This window comes from Telopea speciosissima, chromosome 3 (genome assembly GCF_018873765.1).
Source record: "Telopea speciosissima isolate NSW1024214 ecotype Mountain lineage chromosome 3, Tspe_v1, whole genome shotgun sequence".
NCBI classification, from domain to species: Eukaryota; Viridiplantae; Streptophyta; class Magnoliopsida; order Proteales; family Proteaceae; genus Telopea; species Telopea speciosissima.
Window position 1 is genome coordinate 43,722,623 of NC_057918.1, and position 18,045 is coordinate 43,740,667.

The 18,045-nt window shown below is 40.0% G+C and overlaps 1 non-coding gene across 1 annotated transcript; it reads left to right on the forward strand.

Annotated features, from left to right (window-relative positions):
• Positions 1 to 454: 454 nt before the first annotated feature.
• Positions 455 to 561, forward strand: LOC122657199. Its single transcript, XR_006332267.1, has one exon. It is a non-coding gene; the product is annotated as a small nucleolar RNA R71 (small nucleolar RNA).
• Positions 562 to 18,045: the final 17,484 nt, after the last annotated feature.

Consider the following 18,045-nt stretch of genomic DNA (forward strand, 5'->3'; position numbering starts at 1 on the left):
AGGGAAACTTTGAGCCTTGTGCACCTGTTCCTAAACAAACTCAGGGTATTGTGCAGCCGAAGGGCAGTTCGTCACATAGTGACTAGGGCTAGCACATAGGGCATAGGCTTCAGTCTGATTGGGAGGAGAGAAACTTACTGGGAAAGGGGACATAGAATGCTGTCCTACAGACATCAGATAGTCCAATTTCTTGGACAGCATATCAACCTTAGCAGTCATCTCTACAGTTGGATTGATCTCATAGAGACTACCTTTCTTTGGTTGCCCTATGTGTGAAATCTCAGTCCGAGAGGCCGAAGCATGATGTTGGGAATTCTCACTAAGGGTTTCAAAAAGATCCCATGCTTTCGTTTCATTCTTGTGCATAAATGTTCCACCACAAGAGGAGTCCACCATCTGCCTATATCGGTCACGGAGGCCATCATAAAAGCACTGGACTAACTGCCATTTTGGGACAGCGTGGTGGGGACACTTCCTAAGTAATTCCTTGAGTCTCTCCCACACTTCATGAAATTGTTCGCCCTCTAATTGGGAGAAACTAGTAATGACTCTTCTAAGGCTATTAGTCCGTCCAATGGGAAAGAATTTTTTCAAAAATTCTTGCTGCATCCCCGCCCATGTAGAAATCCTAACCAAATCTAGAGAATGAAGCTAGTGTTTGGCTTTGTCCTTTAAGGAGAATGGGAATAGGATTAACTTTAGGGCATCTTCAGAGAGGTTTTGGATTTTGACTGTAGAGCACACCTCTAAGAACTCATCAAGATGCTTGTAAGGCTCCTCATTAGCAAGTCCATAATAGGATGGTAACATCTGTATGATGGTAGACTTGATCTCATATTGAGCTACCTGCTATATACAAGATGCAGGGGTATAGGCAGTTGGAGTGAAGTGCTCACTCAGCGGTCTTCTTGGCTGGTTTTCATCACCCATTTGATTACTATTATCCTTATCCTTATCCTTAGGTACAGATCGCTCTATTTCCAGGTCAAGGGAAGTCAGGTTGAGGTGCAAAGAACACCGACCATGCATGAAACACAACACAAGTTGACGTGCTAATTAAACAGAAATTAAAATGTAATAACTAAATAAAAAATAAAAATCAGAATTAAAAAGTAAAAAAAAATTGACTAATTTACAACTAATGAAAATACTTACCTGGTGTTGGCGGTTGCGCAATTCCACGTGCTGCCCCCGATGAACGGTTACACATATGAGCTTAAGGGGTTGGGGGAATTAAAGTTAAACCTAAACACCCAATCTAACGCTGGAATAAAATAAAAAAAATTACATAAAATAACCCTAATTACATAAAGTCTAGGAATTAAAAGTAAACCAAACGGACAGCTTGTCCTACTCGATCTACTTGGCTTCCTGCACAAACAAAGAGAATGTTAGGTATACTAAAATTAACCTAATAAAGAGATTATAAATAAAAAAAAAATTTCTGCAATTATAAAATTAAAATTAAAACAAAGTAACACAAACCAACTCAATCAATCCTAGCAACCGTGCTTCAGTTCCCCGGCAACGGCGCCAAATTTGATCGTGTCGTTAACCAGTCAAAAATAAAACCCTAAACTAATCTAGCAAGTAGCAAGTAAGGGGTCGATCTACGGGGAACTGGAAGGCTAAATTACTAAGATGAAAGTGATGAAAATTAAAATACAATAAATCTGATTTTAAAACTACGAATGAAAGAAACAAATCTAAACTAACAACGCTGTGCAAATACGGGATAAGACTATCTTTAGGGTTCGAATCCCCAATGGGTTGCTATTCAATTCAGTTGCATGCTTCGATTTATTATAACCACAGGTCTAATAATACCACAGAGTGTAGAGTTCCTCCTAGGTATGGACTATCTTGAAGAGTACTATCGTCCTTCGCTTATAAGGCTTGGCACGCTTAGGTCATTCAGCTATAATCCATCATCGGTACAACCACATAAGAACAAAATACCATTGCTTGAATGAAAAATAATGAATCACAGAAACAGAATTTTTCTACTAAATACATCAATTAAAATCATCCAAATAGGGATGGGGTCTCAACATCAAGCAATCAAGCATACAAACCAGAATTTTTAAATAACAAACACCATTAGTTCATCTACACCTAAAGATAGAAAGAACTTAGCCAATCATGGTGGAAGGCAACAAAGGACAGCAATGGTGCTGATGATCCATGAAGCTGGAACGATGATCTTCCTCCTCTCCTTCTTGCCAAACCCAAGATCCCAAAAAAAAAACAAAAAAAAAAAAACAAAAGAAAGATGAAATAAGAAGAAGAAGAAGAGAAGGCACGGTTAGAGAGGATTTTCAGAATGGAATTCCCTTGAATGGCAATCTGTCCGTGGGTTTATATATCTATGAGAGATTTAATAATAAAAAAAAAAAAGAAAAAAAAAAAGGAAAGCACGAGAGATAGAAATAATGATGGATATCCAGAATCCGTGAGGGATTTGGATAGAATAGATATAAGAGGAGGGAGAGAGAAGTGAAATATAAGTAGGAATGGTAGGACCCATTAACGATTTGAGAGGGAGAAGGAGAGAAAATTGAAGTTGGAGTGATAGAGAAATAATCCGTAGTAGATGAGAGGGAGATATTAGGGAGGAGAGAGAGAGTTTAATGTAAATTATCAAGTTAATTAAAATTCTCTTTTTGAGAATATCTCTCTTTTTTGGTCTCGGGTGGCCCTAATCTAAGAATTAAAGTTGCTCCAATTAATACTCCGAACGGTATGAGCCCAATATCGAATATCTTCTGAAGATGCCCTAATTTTCTGAAATTACAGTTATGCCCCTGGGTCTTCAATGAAACGTCTTCCCATCTCGCCCTTGATAACCTATGAGTCGATCCATGGGTAGCCTGGTGCCTATGTAGCACTGAACTCCTCCAACCTAGTTTTCTCAATTTAGTCTCTGAAAATGCACTTTTTCTCCAATTATTCCCATATGCCAAAAATACCCCTGTACCCTGAAAAAGACAGAAAATACCCAAGGTAGCTCCATTCTAAGCAGATAAAATGCAGAATTAAATGGGATAATTTCACACATAAATGTGTTCATCAAATGCCAAGGACAAATTTACTTTCACCCAGGTCCTTCATCCCAAATTTCTCAGACAGAAAACACTTCGTTTCGAGAAGCAAAGCCATGTCACTGCTAGTGAGGAGACTATCATCAAGATAGAGCACCAGAAATATGAATCTACTCCCACTGACCTTTTGATAAATGCAGTGATCCATGGCATTCTCAGCATAGCCCAAAGATGTAACAACATCATCGAACTTTAAGTACCACTGCCTTGAAACTTGCTTCAAACCATATATCGACTTCTTGAGCTTGCAAACCATGCTCTCTTTCCCCTTACATTCAAAACCTTCTGGTTGAAGCATATAGACATCCTCATCCAAATTTCCATTTAGGAAAGCTATTTTAACGTCCATTTGATGTAGCTCCAAGTTATAATATGCCACAAGTGCCATGATAATCCTAAAGGAATCTTTTGATGACACCGGTGAGAATGTCTCTTTGAAGTCAACTCCTTTCTTCTGTGTAAACCCTTTTGCCACCAGTTTTGCCTTGTAGAGATCAACATTGCCCTTAAAATCTTTCTTGGTTTTGTAAACCCATTTGCAGCCTATGGCTTTATAGCCCTTTGGTATTTCAACCAACTCCCAAACACCATTGTTATTCATGGATAGCAATTCATCCTCCATAGCTTCTATCCACTTAGAAGAATTCTTGCTGCTAATGGCATGCTCAAAACTAACTGGATCCTCTTCTTCTCCTATGTCAAAATCACATTCATTCAGATAAACAATATAGTCTGAAAGAATGGCTGGCCTTCGAGCCCTAATCGATCTTGTAGGTCTTTCTGGTGGTAATGCTGCCTCAACCTCAACTGCAGGTACATCTGGCAAAACTGTGTCAACAATCACATCATCACCATTAGCCTTAACAACAGGCTCTGGTAAATTATCTCCAATAATCAAGGGTAGCTCAGTAGAACGAACTGTCTCAACTGGAATCTCAACCCGCTCTTCCTCAAACACAAGATTGTGTGTCTCAGAAGTTTCAACATCATCTTCAATGAATTTAGCAACATTAGTGTCAACTAGTCTGGTGCCTGAGTGAGGACAATAAAATCTGAAGCCTTTTGACCTCTCAGGGTATCCCACAAAATAACAACTGACAGTTTTGGGATCAAACACCTTTTCGTTTGGGTTGTACAATTTTGCTTTCGCCCTACAACCCCAAACATGCAAGTGTCTAAGGCTGGGCTTCCTGCCAATCCAAAGCTCATAAGGGGTTTTGGAAACCGATGTGCTTGGTACCCGGTTAAGAATATAAGTGGCAGTCTTAAGTGCCTCACCCCATAAAGATTCTGGTAGACCACTATTATTGATCATATTCTGCACCATGTCTTTCAAGGTACGATTTCTCCTTTCTACAACACCATTTTGTTGTGGTGTCTCAGGCATAGAAAATTGAGTAGATATTCCATGCACCTGTAGATATTTGGCAAATGGTCCTAGGTATTTATCTGTATCACCATACTTCCCATAGTACTCACCACCTCTATCAGACCTGACAACCTTGATTTTCTTAAAAAGAAAATTCTCCACTTCAGCTTTAAAGATTATGAAAACATTTAGAGCATTAAATTGTTCAGAAATAATATACACATACCCATAACGAGAAAAGTCATCAATAAAGGTAATGAAGTATCGATGACCTCCAAGGGTAGATGTAGGGAAAGGCCCACAAATGCCTGTGTGAATGAGCTCCAACAATTCCTTACTTCGAACTGCCTTCTTTTCCCTAGACTTAACCATTTTCCCCTTTATGCAACCCACACATACATGCATGTCATGTGAATCAAGTTCAGTCAAGATGCCATCCTTCACAAGTCTATCTATCCTCTCTTTGAAGATATGCCCCAACTGTTTATGCCACAAGGTGTAATATTTTTCATTAATAATAGGGCGCTTGGTGCCGACATTCATCACCCACGAAGACTCATGATTCAATTTATAAAGCCCATCAACTAAGCATCCATTACCAATAATACTAGAGCCATGAGATAATGTAAAGCCATCTTTATTGCAATTAAAAGAATAACCATCTCTAGTAAGAGTAGAAACCGAAATCAAATTTCTCCTCATGGAGAGAACATAAACTATATTGTTCAAATCAATAAAAGAGTCTGAACTCAAATAAATCCTAACTACTCCAATGGTTTTAACTTCTACTCGCTCTCCATTGCCAACGAACACGTGCACTTCATCCTTGCTTGGCACCCTCTTGCTTATTAGCCCCTGCAAGGAATGAGTGACATGTATTGAGGATGCAGAATCAATCCAACAAGAATTCATAGGAGCATCAATAGCAAAATATTCAAAACAAACAACTGGCAGATCAATACCAGAATTTTTCTTCTTCTGTAATCATCCCTTGTAAATGAAATAGTCGTTCTTGTAATGTCCCTTCTTGTGACACCAAAAACACTCTATATTGCCTGTGTCCTTCTTATTTGTGGAATCCTGAGCATTCTGAGATGCCTTGGACTGTTGAGTACCCCTTGTCTTGCCATAAGGATTGAACCTTCCTTTCTTGATAAATTTCTTGTCCCTCCTAATTGGTCCACCACTAGATCCTCTATGAAAAGTTGCATTTGCACTCTCAACTTTGTTCTGTTTTAGCTTTCTCTCCTCTTGGGTGCAAATGGAGATAAGCTCATCCAACCTCCACTTGTCCCTCAGTGTAGTATAAGTAGATTGGAGAACCTTGTATGGATCAAAAAGGGTATGCAGTGTAATATGCACAACAAGATCATCACTTATTTTGATGTCAAGATCCCCCAGTTTGACAGCAATAGTAGCTAAGCCCAAGATGTATTCCCTAACACTGCCTCCATCATAATGAGGATTCATCAGTTTACTCATCAAGTCACTTGATTCAGCCTTTGTGTTAAGTTCAAACTTAGCCTTTATTGCATTCAGGAACTCTACAGCAGTGTCTTTGACTTCTACATTCCCACGTATAGTCTCGAGAACTACCTTTTTCACAACTAAAATGCACTTTCTGTTTGCATTATCCCATTTCTCAAACTTGGTCTTTTCCTCAGTGGTACTACTATCAGTGAGAGGGCTAGGTTTAGACTCCCTGAGTGCCAAGTCTAAGTCTAGGAGACTCAAATGCAGTTCCAAATCTTCCACCCATTTCTGATAGTTATTCCCAGTGAGAATTGGGATAGAGGACAAATAACTGGAAGGAATAGCCATCCTACAAGGACAATAATCAACACAGTGCACGCTAGTTTAAAACATGAATCAAAATTCAAAACAAGCAATAACAGCAATTTATTTTTTTAATAAGAGTTATAATATCAACTGTATCCTTATCCTTTGGAATAGGAATTTACTGGTCCTCTTATTTATTATTTTTTTTTATTGACTGTGAATATAACACCAACTGTTGAAAATTCAATTACCTTTGGGCAAAAGAACCCCTAAGTCATGTCCCTTCTTTTACAGGTCTTAAACACTACAAATTTGATGACATCACCTTTGGGAAAATGCCATCTTTACTGTGAAAAGAACACTAACTTTTGAGAATTCAATCACCTTTGGGCAAAAGAATCCCTAAGCCAATGTCTCTTCTTATATATGTGCATATGCCTATACTTGATGACATTACCTTTGGAAAAATACCATCTTTACTGTCAGGAAAAGACACAATCGAATCAAATGTACCACTTTGGTGGATTCCACTCAATCCTATCATGTTTTTCCCTATTGGAGATTTGTGTATATATGTACATGTATGGGAACATACAATTCAATGTATATATGTATATGTATGGCATAATATTGCACATTTAAATGTAGCCTCAATTGTCCCTCGAAAAATGATACACTATCCAAGATGGTATGTCAGTAATGGAGCTCTAGTCATCACAAAATGAAAGGTACTCTATATTATCAAGAGCTAGACCACTGGGAGGTCCTCGGTTAGGTCTCTCTGTAACGATTCTAATTTAACCTTTAAGAACCTTCGAACGACAAAGGATCTATGGCAATATTACATCGTAGGGGTTACCTTTGGATCATCTCGAATCTTGATGTAAATCTCACCATCAACTACATGAGTAAGATGGAATTCAGGGGTTAAAAGCGAATCATTACACTAACCAACCATGCTTGTATATATGTTTTTATATCTGTTTTGTAAACAAAAAACATAAATATGTATATATACATATATATAAAAAAATAAAAAAATAAACAAAGATGAAAGAATTTGTCTTCTTCGTTATGTCCGAAAATAATCTTTTGCCTTTGCAAGGCACAATTCTGTGACAAAGAAGATCCCCGTTACCTGTGTGGAACCGTCCGGGAGGCCGTTTGACTCGGACTGACTTCCACCAAACTCCACCTTCTTCATCCAATAGAAATTCTAGTCCACCTTCCAGCCCCCCGAGGCAAAGTCCAGTGAGGTCACCTCCTGTTACAAGCACCATGGATCCACTAGAGGCCAATTCTTCATAAGAAGCTTTGAGTTAGGAAATGGTTAGCATGCGGAAGGAAATGACAGAGGTGACTCAACTAGTCACGCAGATGGTTCAGGTGATGCAAGGTCAGTCTCGAGGAGTTAATGCATAGTGGAAATTTAAGTGATCCACAGTGTCTCCCGAGTTATTACAGTAGCATATACCTATTGACTTAGATTGAGTGTTAGGTGGAAATTTTACTAACATTTACATGCATCATGGACTATCTGTGACTGTGTGTGTTTGTAGATCCCCTTTTCTTTCTCACTAGCTCTGTGGAGCTAATCCTTTGTGCACACCTCTTTCAGATGTTGTTACAGGTGATGGTTACTTTGCTGGTTTTGAGGTTCTATCCTCGGATTATGATGATATCAGTATTGAGGATCCTGAGGCGGTGACTGAGGAGCACTGCGATGGATGTCCTTGCTATGATTGTGCCTATGGGGCACACTGATGCTGGGACTTGGTCCCCTTCTATCTTGTTTTGTTTTGGGGCCATGTGCTCTTGTATTAACTTTGTTTGTTATATGTTATATTTTGTGTAGTTACCTCATGGTTAGCTTAAGATGAAAATTATGAACTATGTCTATCACCCAGTAGTTGAACATGAAGTGACTATTTGGTAAACGCTTCCGCTTGTATTTTTGATCTTTTGAAATCTAATATTTCATCTTTCGCACTCTGATATTACTGCGTTGTTAATATTAGTTGGAGACTGCGTATTGGGACACTACATCTGTGATCCTGGTAGTGTTTGGGATGACATATGTCGTCCTAGTCACACCCCCTTTATTATCTTTTATTCCTTATTGGAATAGGGGCGTGACAAGAACCATCCCAATCAAAGGTCCGTGCATCCTCAAAGTCTGAGAAAAAGCAGGCAAAGGAAGTGTCCATGTCACGACCGAAACCACTGGTGACTAGTACATGATTATGATGTGGCAATGGTCCAGTGCTTTGGTGACTGGTACACCCTTCATTTATGTGATGCATAGTTTGTCAATTTGATGATCTAGTGCCAGTGACGAGTTTAAGATTATGATGCGGAAAAGCTCCGGTGCTTCGGTGACCGATACATTCATTATTTATCAGATGCCTAGTTTTCCAGTTGGATGGCCTGCGGCTCCGATGACCAGTGCAGTTTATGTATGCCATAATAGAGATGTCACAACCAATAGTAAGACTATTTCTATCAACATTATCACACCAAGTTGACATCGACCTTGTAAATCCGACAGTTAGTCAATGTCGGCTAAGGGTCTATTTGATGTCAGTATATGCTGATCCCGCCTTTATGAAATACGAAATGTCACTTTCATCTTTCATTTCTATCTATCAACCTCTTGGAGTTTCGACAATTTTGAGAGGGTTTTTCATTGTTTGAAGCCATCATCGATCACTGGTGTGCCAAGTCAAGTGATTTTGGTCTCATTTTGATCAGTTTCTCTTCTTCTTTCCTTCTATTTGTCTTAAATATCCAAGAACACTAGGGGTTTTTGGGGTTTTCATTGTTTTAGCCCAGTTTTGCACCAAATCTGGTAGAGACAAGGGTAAGAGTAAGGTTGTCAAAACCTAAACTGAAAAGGTAAAACCGACCCGACTGAGCCCAATCCAAACCGAATTGATGGCTTATTGGTTTGGCTTTGGTTTCAAAGTTAGAGCATAATTCAGTTTTGGCTTGGTTCGGGCTAAATCGATGGGCCATTGATTGGTCTGCCTGATAGGACCGAACCTGACCTGAATCGAACCAAACACTAAAATCAACTCCCAAATCCAAAAAATCTACCTAATCCCTATCCAAAACCAGCCTATACCCAGGTTTCAAACCAAACCTAACTGAATTGAAACCGATATCACAAACCAAACTGAATCTGAGCCCAATCCAAACCGAAACCGAAAAGTCCTTATTGATTCAATTTCAGTTTCCCTACACTCACACCAAAATCGAAAAACCAAACCGCCCGACCCTTAGGTAAGAGGGTAAGGGCGTGTTTGGTTCGGTGAACCAATTGGTGGTTGCATTGATGTTGGTGTTGGCCCAATTGGTGCTGCACCAATGGATCCATTGTCCTGACAGATTAACTGTTTGGTTACCCTGAGTCTGTTAGTTGAATCATCCTAAGAAACTGTTTGTTTACCCTGAGTCTGTCAGTTGGATTCTATTAGAATTTATATGAAAAACTGTTTGGTTTCCCTGATTCTGTCCGTTGGATTCAAATTGAATCTGCATGAAAAACTGTTTGGTTCAGATAGATCCTACCATCAGATTTGCTACTCTATGGCTAGAAAATGAAACAATTATGAACAAATTTGCATGCAACTAATGTTTAAACTTAAATTAAAATGACAGTTAATAGAGTTCATATCAAATAACTGTCCTTGTCATCATTTACATGAATAAAATATACTTAAAAGTAATCCTATAATATAAGAAATGAACCCAATATTCTGTAGCTAAAGGAGTTTGGGCCTTGGTGGATTCGAACCACCATACCCTTGGAACATGCTCATGTTCCAAGTGCTCTACCAATTTGAGCTAAAGACCCATCAAGTAGAGATTGGAATTTCAAAAACATAAAACCATCAAGGCTTATTGTTGGGTGAGGTGTAAAGAAGCTATCGAAGGCTTGGAAATCTGAAATTGACAACAATTTCAATATTTCTATTTCACAAACATTCTCCCTTTGACTTCCTCAAATGGATCCTATCACAATCAATTCCTTCCCATAGATCCTTACCACATATCATCAAAGACCCAAAAGGAAGAATCCTAGAACCTTGGTTTTGGGTTTGTTACCGGAACAATGTTCATCAGCAACATATGATTTGTAAGAAGACCAATAAGTTTATAGATGATAGAGTAGAAGAATTCTCGTTTCTCATATTTGGATATGTACACATTCAGAATGTCCTACAAGTGGCCCAGAAATGGTTATAATGAATATATATAGAGAATTTTGTTACAGAAACATGTTTTATGCTGCCTTGGAACAACAAAATCAACCCACCCCCCTCCCCCTCAAAAAAAGAAAAATATCTGTTGTTACTAGTTGGACATGGCAAGAAGCTAGATCTTCATCTTCCTCTTAAAAGAGCAAAAAGATAAACCAACTGATCTGGATGTAATAAAATCGTTGCAAAACGAAGAACAGCTAGGGCTTCTTCTCCAAAACAAAGAACAGGCTAGGGCTTCTTCTCCAAAACGAAGAACAGGCTAGTGGCAGATTCCCTTCTCCGTTCTTCAAGCTTCTTCTTGTTCTTCAGCCTTCTTCTCTCAACCAAGAAAAACACAGGCTAAGGCTTTCGGTCTTCAAGCTTGATGAATAGGAATCAATATTGGTTCACAAATAAGAGTGGTATTTATATTAGGACTCATTTTCCTTGAATCAAATATGGGTCCACCTATAGAGGTGGACCCAAATATAATTCACATTTACATGAAAAATTATGGATCAGGTAGATTCATGAATCCGGATCAGTTCGCCATCATTTTGAACCAAACGATTTATTTAATTCAGAATCATGAACCAATTGGTGCAGCACCAATTGGTTCACCGAACCAACACGCCCTAATGTAACGTAAATAGAATCCTCCTCCTAAAAGTTTGAGGAGTTTGAGCATTGTTATTCGTGATTTGGGTGAAGCTGCCACCCGCCCCATCACTAGTGTGGGTCTCGATGCGGATAAGGAACCTATTGAGTGATTGTAAGGAATCCCTAAGGGCGTGTTTGGTTCGGTGAACCAATTGGTGGTTGCGTTGATGTTGGTGTTGCACCAATGGATCCATTGTCCTGACAAATTAACTGTTTGGTTACCCTGAGTCTGTTAGTTGAATCATCCTGAGAAACTGTTTGGTTACCCTGAGTCTGTCAGTTGGATTCTATTTGGATTTATATGAAAAACTGTTTGGTTTCCCTGATTCTGTCAGTTGGATTCAAATTGAATCTGTATGAAAAACTGTTTGGTTCAGATAGATCCTACCATTAAATTTGCTACTCTATGACTAGAAAATGAAACAATTATGAACAAATTTGCATGCAACTAATGTTTAAACTTAAATTAAAATGACAGTTAATAGAGTTCATATCAAATAACTGTCCTTGTCATCCATTACATGAATAAAATATACTTAAAAGTAATCCTATAATATAAGAAATGAACCCAATATTCTGTAGCTAAAGGAGTTTGGGCCTTGGTGGATTCGAACCACCATACCCTTGGAACATGCTCATGTTCCAAGTGCTCTACCAATTTGAGCTAAAGACCCATCAAGTAGAGATTGGAATTTCAAAAACATAAAACCATCAAGGCTTATTGTTGGGTGAGGTGTAAAGAAGCTATCGAAGGCTTGGAAATCTGAAATTGACAACAATTTCAATATTTCTATTTCACAAACATTCTCCCTTTGACTTCCTCAAATGGATCCTATCACAATTAATTCCTTCCCATAGATCCTTCCCACATATCATCAAAGACCCAAAAGGAAGAATCCTAGAACCTTGGTTTTGGGTTTGTTACCGGAACAATGTTCATCAGCAACATATGATTTGTAAGAAGACCAATAAGTTTATAGATGATAGAGTAGAAGAATTCTAGTTTCTCATATTTGGATATGTACACATTCAGAATGTCCTACAGGTGGCCCAGAAATGGTTATAATGAATATAAATTGAGAATTTTGTTACAGAAACATGTTTTGTGCTGCCTTGGAACAACAAAATCAACCCACCCCCCTCCCCCTCAAAAAAAGAAAAATATCTGTTGTTACTAGTTGGACATGGCAAGAAGCTAGATCTTCATCTTCCTCTTAAAAGAGCAAAAAGATAAACGAACTGATCTGGATGTAATAAAATCGTTGCAAAACGAAGAACAGCTAGGGCTTCTTCTCCAAAACGAAGAACATGCTAGTGGTAGATTCCCTTCTCCGTTCTTCAAGCTTCTTCTTGTTCTTCAGCCTTCTTCTCTCAACCAAGAAAAACACAGGCTAAGGCTTTCGTTCTTCAAGCTCGATGAATAGGAATCAATATTGGTTTACAAATAAGAGTGGTATTTATATTAGGACTCATTTTCCTTGAATCAAATATGGGTCCACCTATAGAGGTGGACCCAAATATAATTCACATTTACATGAAAAATTGTGGATCAGGTAGATTCATGAATCCGGATCAGTTCACCATCATTTTGAACCAAACGATTTATTTAATTCAGAATCATGAATCAATTGGTGCAGCACCAATTGGTTCACCGAACCAAACACGCCCTAAAGGCTCCATGGTACACGGGGCACTAACTGCGTTACACACATGCCTACATGTGCAACAACACATGGATGCCTCCCAAGGTGAGTCAAACATCCCAATACTTCTTACATTTGGGCAGTTGAGATGTATGTATTACATTTGGTGCTTGTTGTGATGGCCATTTTGGAATTACCGTGTCTCCCTACCTAAGATGACATGTTGTTTTGTGCATCCGCCACATTGGCTGTGCCCATATGTGTATGAATATTGGTGTTTATGATTGAATAGAGATGACATGGTGTTTTGAGCACTTGGGGGTTTGAGCCCCTATGTTGAAGAATTCTAGGGATGACTTCTTCCCTATGGTCGGGAGATTTGTTTCCAACAACTACCATTGCCGTTCTGCTATCCTTTCTATCGAGAATAACCCTGATGTTCTGAACTGGTTCCCTAGAGCCACTGTATGTACCTATGAGATTTATCACTTGTTCTTATTCATTTCCCTTTTGCCTTATTTCAATTCTAATCACTTGATATATTCTAATTACTTGATTCTTAATTTTCAGGTGACATGGAGCCCTTGGAACCATCTGGCGACGACTCCTCTTGGGGAGAAGACAAGAGAGGCTTGGAGGTTGTACCATATGCACACACTGTTATGGGGACCTTTAGGGTACGCATGGTACCTTGGAGAGAGGGTTACTCATCAGTGGGGCACCACTAGGTACTCTCACATTTTTGAACCTCCTCCTTTCTACATGTTGCATCCTTAGAGGATCTACATGGAGCGAATCCAAGAGGGGTTGAGGGGCTTCAATGTCGTAGGGTTCTTTGAGGTAACCCTTGGGACATGTAACAAGAGTTCATGATCAAGGAGTGTATATACATCCATCTCACTCCTGATAGATCGCTGGTAAGCACATTCATTGTTTAGTCAAACTCTTAATCTTTTTCTTTCTTATATATGAGCATTCTCAGAGGATACAACAACCTCTATCGATGGGAGCTTCCTCTCGAGGTACCTTTGCTGCCTCTATCCCTACTGCTACCCCAACCCTGCCTACTATTGGAGGAATTGATGCTTAGAGTGCACCTTCAGCGATTGATCTTCCTCACTCCAGTGTTGCTCTTCTAGGATTTCCTGGTAGAGTTTTTTTGGGATGGGTGTGAGTATAGAGCCATCCCTGACCCTCGTGGACCTCCCATTGGGGTTTTCACTCCCTTTGCTTATATAAGTGTGTTAGTTCACCTATACTAGATCCAAATAAACTTGGGTTTGGATCATACCTGAATGTGTACGGAAACATAGTGGAAGAAGGATCAAAAGCCAAGCTTATGGTTACGAGCACACGAGCGAATCTCCACGATCACGATCGACTTCTCCACAGAGAACTCCACACCACAAATCTCTGGGAAGAGATGGAATCCCACAGAGAACACAAAACATTGGAGAGAGGGAGAATTTGGTTTCTCAGATAATCTAGTCTTCGGGTTACAAGCTTTCTACTTAAAACCAAAACTCTAAGACCCTTGCCCCTATTTAGACTCCCACTAGGAATCGACCAAAGAGGGAGGAAGAGACCTAGCCACTTAAGTGGCTGGTTCTCTCCATGCAAAACGGGTCAGGTCGGGTTCAGCCTGCCCCTTGTGGGCGGCTTGGACCGGGCTTGGCCTATGTTTGATTAACATCTCCCACTCGCCCACTAGGGCGCATTAGTTTAATTATGCATCCAAGTCTCTCTTAATTGTGTAACTCTTTATAAAGGAAATGGGGTGGGCGACCTATCGAGATAATACAGGGTATGAGTACTATATAAAGCTTCCATCTAACCAACATAATACATCACTCATAAACAATCTCGAATTACCCTAAACAATCTAATTACACCAGATCTATCACTCTCGATCCCTCATGATGAGCAGTACTAACCCTTTGTATGCATTGTACTCATGACTACATCGATCACAAATATGACAAGTCGCCCAGACAATTAGTCACAAAACAAAGGTGTAATGTGAGATGGTTTTTCCCGAGCCGCTCATGTTAATTCTATTATTTCCAATAGCTTTCCCAATCGTTTCCCACTAGACCGCATCATCCATGATCGTAAGGAGAACGTCTAAGTAGCATCATTGGATGTCTTCTTCATTATATTGTCTCAGGTAATAAGGGTACTGTGAGATTAATATAATCCACGTGGCTCACACAATGATGAAGCAGGGATCCATTTAATCACTCTCATAATCGATCGATATAAGCACATGCAGTATGATATGCATGCTATGGCGGAACTCCCACTGATGTTGGCATGTCACTCGCAGAAAAATAAATGCTATATAGATCTTAGTCTAGTCGCTACTTCAAGCGCCTAACCTAAGTTCCTAGCACAGTCACCCCTATGGTTCCTGCCTGGAATCTCACATCCAACTTTTTATAGGCTACTTAGAAGTGTGGTATCTTCCAAGTTGGACCAAATAAGGTCTCATCTTAGCTCTGACTAGGGTGCCGTCAAGCACATATGCTCATGGGCTCATCTAGCTTGTTACCCTTAAGCACCGAGGCGAATCACCCGTGTGAGTGGGTCGATTTAATGCCTGGTGACATCCTTACAATAATGAATGTATACACACAACATTGCTCATATACACATTAATAAATGTAAGAGTAATACAAATAAATGTCCATCGATAAAAAGTATTCCAAAAAATACACATCAAATCCATTTGAGTCCTAGGTTCCTAACATGAACTAGGAAAACATCTCTGGTAATGGGCTTTGTCAAAGGATTAGCCAATATATTGCTAGTGGAGATATGCTGTAGAGCAACTTCACCTTGCACGACCATATCTCGAATGTAGTCATACCGTATATCAATGTGCTTGGCTCTACCATAAAACTTGGGCTCCTTCGTAAATATAAGCATTATCATTCTATCACAATGTATAAGCACAGCATCGTTTGAGTTAGCAAAAGCACTAAGTCTTTGCAAGAACCTTCTGAGCCAAACGGCCTCCTGAATTGCTGCCGAACATGCAACGTACTCCGACTCCATCGTGGATAGGGCGATGCAGGTCTGTTTCTTGCTACTCCAAGTAATAGCCCCGCCTCCTAGGATAAATGCATACCATGAAGGGGATTTGCAGTCGTCTCTATCACTAGGCCAATCCGCATCACTATATAGCCTCTCAGTCTCAAGTCTGAACCATTGAAGGTGAGCGAGAGGTTTGTAGTTCCACGTAGGTATTGAAGGATTCTATTTATTGCCTGCCAGTGAACTGGTCCTGGGTTACTCTGGTAATGGCTAACCATGCCAGCAACAAAGCATATATCTTGACGCGTGCACATCATCGCATACATCAGACTACCTACTGCTACTGCATGGGGTATTTTGGACATTTGGTTTCTCTCTTCACCAGTCTTAGGGCACTGGTCTAGGCTCAAAGTGCATGCTTTGTCCATTGGGGTGTCTATGGGTTTTGAGTTGTTCATATGGAATCACTTCAGGACTTTCTTTATGCAAGTCTGTTGAGACAAACTAAGAAGTCTCCTAGTGCAGTCTCTCACAATCTTCACGCCCAACACAAAGTTGGCCTCACCTGTGTCCTTTATCTCAAAAGTAGAGGACAACAACTATTTAGTGGCGACAATCAACTCAATGTCATTCCCAGCTAGTAAGATGTCATCAACATATAAAGATAGGATAAGAAAACCTTCCTTCGACCATCAAACATACACGCAATGGTCCTCTTCAACCATTTCAAAACCTATAAAGGTAATGGCATGATGAAATATATACCACTGCCTTGACGATTGCTTAAGGCCATAGATTGAATGTTTGAGACGGCATACTTTGTGCTCTTATCCCTTCATCTCAAAACCCGCTGGTTGAGCCATAAAGATCTCTTCGTCCAGTTCTCCATTGAGAAAAGCAGTTTTAACATCCATTTGGTAGAGTTCCAAATCCAAATTTGGCGACAATGGCTAGATTGAGGCAAATTGAGACCATTCACCACAGGGGAGAGTGTCTCGTCATAGTCTACATCCTCTCTTTGGGTATATCCCTTCGCCATAAGGTGTGCTTTATACTTGTCAATTGAACCATCTACCTTACGCTTGACCTTCAGGACCCATTTGTTCCTGATGGTTTTGCATCTAGGTAGAAGGTCAACTCACTCCCATATTTGGTTCTTACTCATAGAACTCAACTCATCCTCCATTGAAGCTTGCCATATTGCCTTAGCTAGAGAGGAGAGTACCTCACTTATTGAGGCCAGCTCATCCTCAACCTTAGGAACATAGGCAAGGGTGTGCCCTTCAATCTCAAAATGTGTTATAACCACACCCAGAGCCCTAATATAAAATTTATAATGTTGTGCCACGTAGGCGAGGTAGCAGCGTACGCTAGTGAATTATTTACGATGGTCGTCAAGACAACTCATAAGATCATCGACCGAAGCACTGGATTCCTGATTGAAGAGAGATTCTTTAATCGAGACTGGAGAAGGTTCGTGGACGATGATTTCCTAGATTACCCTCCTAGCACCAGTCCCAAAAGCGAAGAAGATCACAAGGAGAACCCAATGACCGCTCGCATCAATAAGTGGTGCTTCTGTGCCGTGTGCATTGAAAAGAGATTGCTGTACGGGGTCCGGGAACTAAGCTTGGATGAAAGGTAAGTAAACACCATAGGGTAAGTAAACACCATAGGCATAGTCGTTACCCCAACACTCACGTGGTCAGACCCTCCTCAAAGCCTTGAAGTACGGGCCAAAGCCAGTGGCATTTCTTGAGTGATTCATCCTTGATAGCAGGAACGGAACAACGAACAGAACCACTGCTAATGAGTCCGTTCAAGCTGTCATAGCTGTCTTAGGTATTTTGTGTATAGGACCCACACCCCCGCACTCTAGACATAGTGTCTATGCCCCCGGGAGTGGTAGGCTCCACTCTTGACCTTCACTTACATTGTTGGACCATGTAGGTGGGCCCACAAGGCTAAACTTAGACAAAAAGATAAATTTTATAACTTGTGGCTAAACCAAATAGGGCCTTAGGGCCATTTGCATTAAATAAGACCCTTGGCCTTATTGGCCATTACTCATTCACACCACAACATTAGGGCATTGAAGAGAAGAGAAGGAAAGGTGGAGAAGGTGGAGGAAGGCTTGAATGCTTGCTAACTTAGGGGAGGCTTGCATTAACTCCTACATTGATTAAGGTAAACACTCTTCCTCTCTCTTTTCA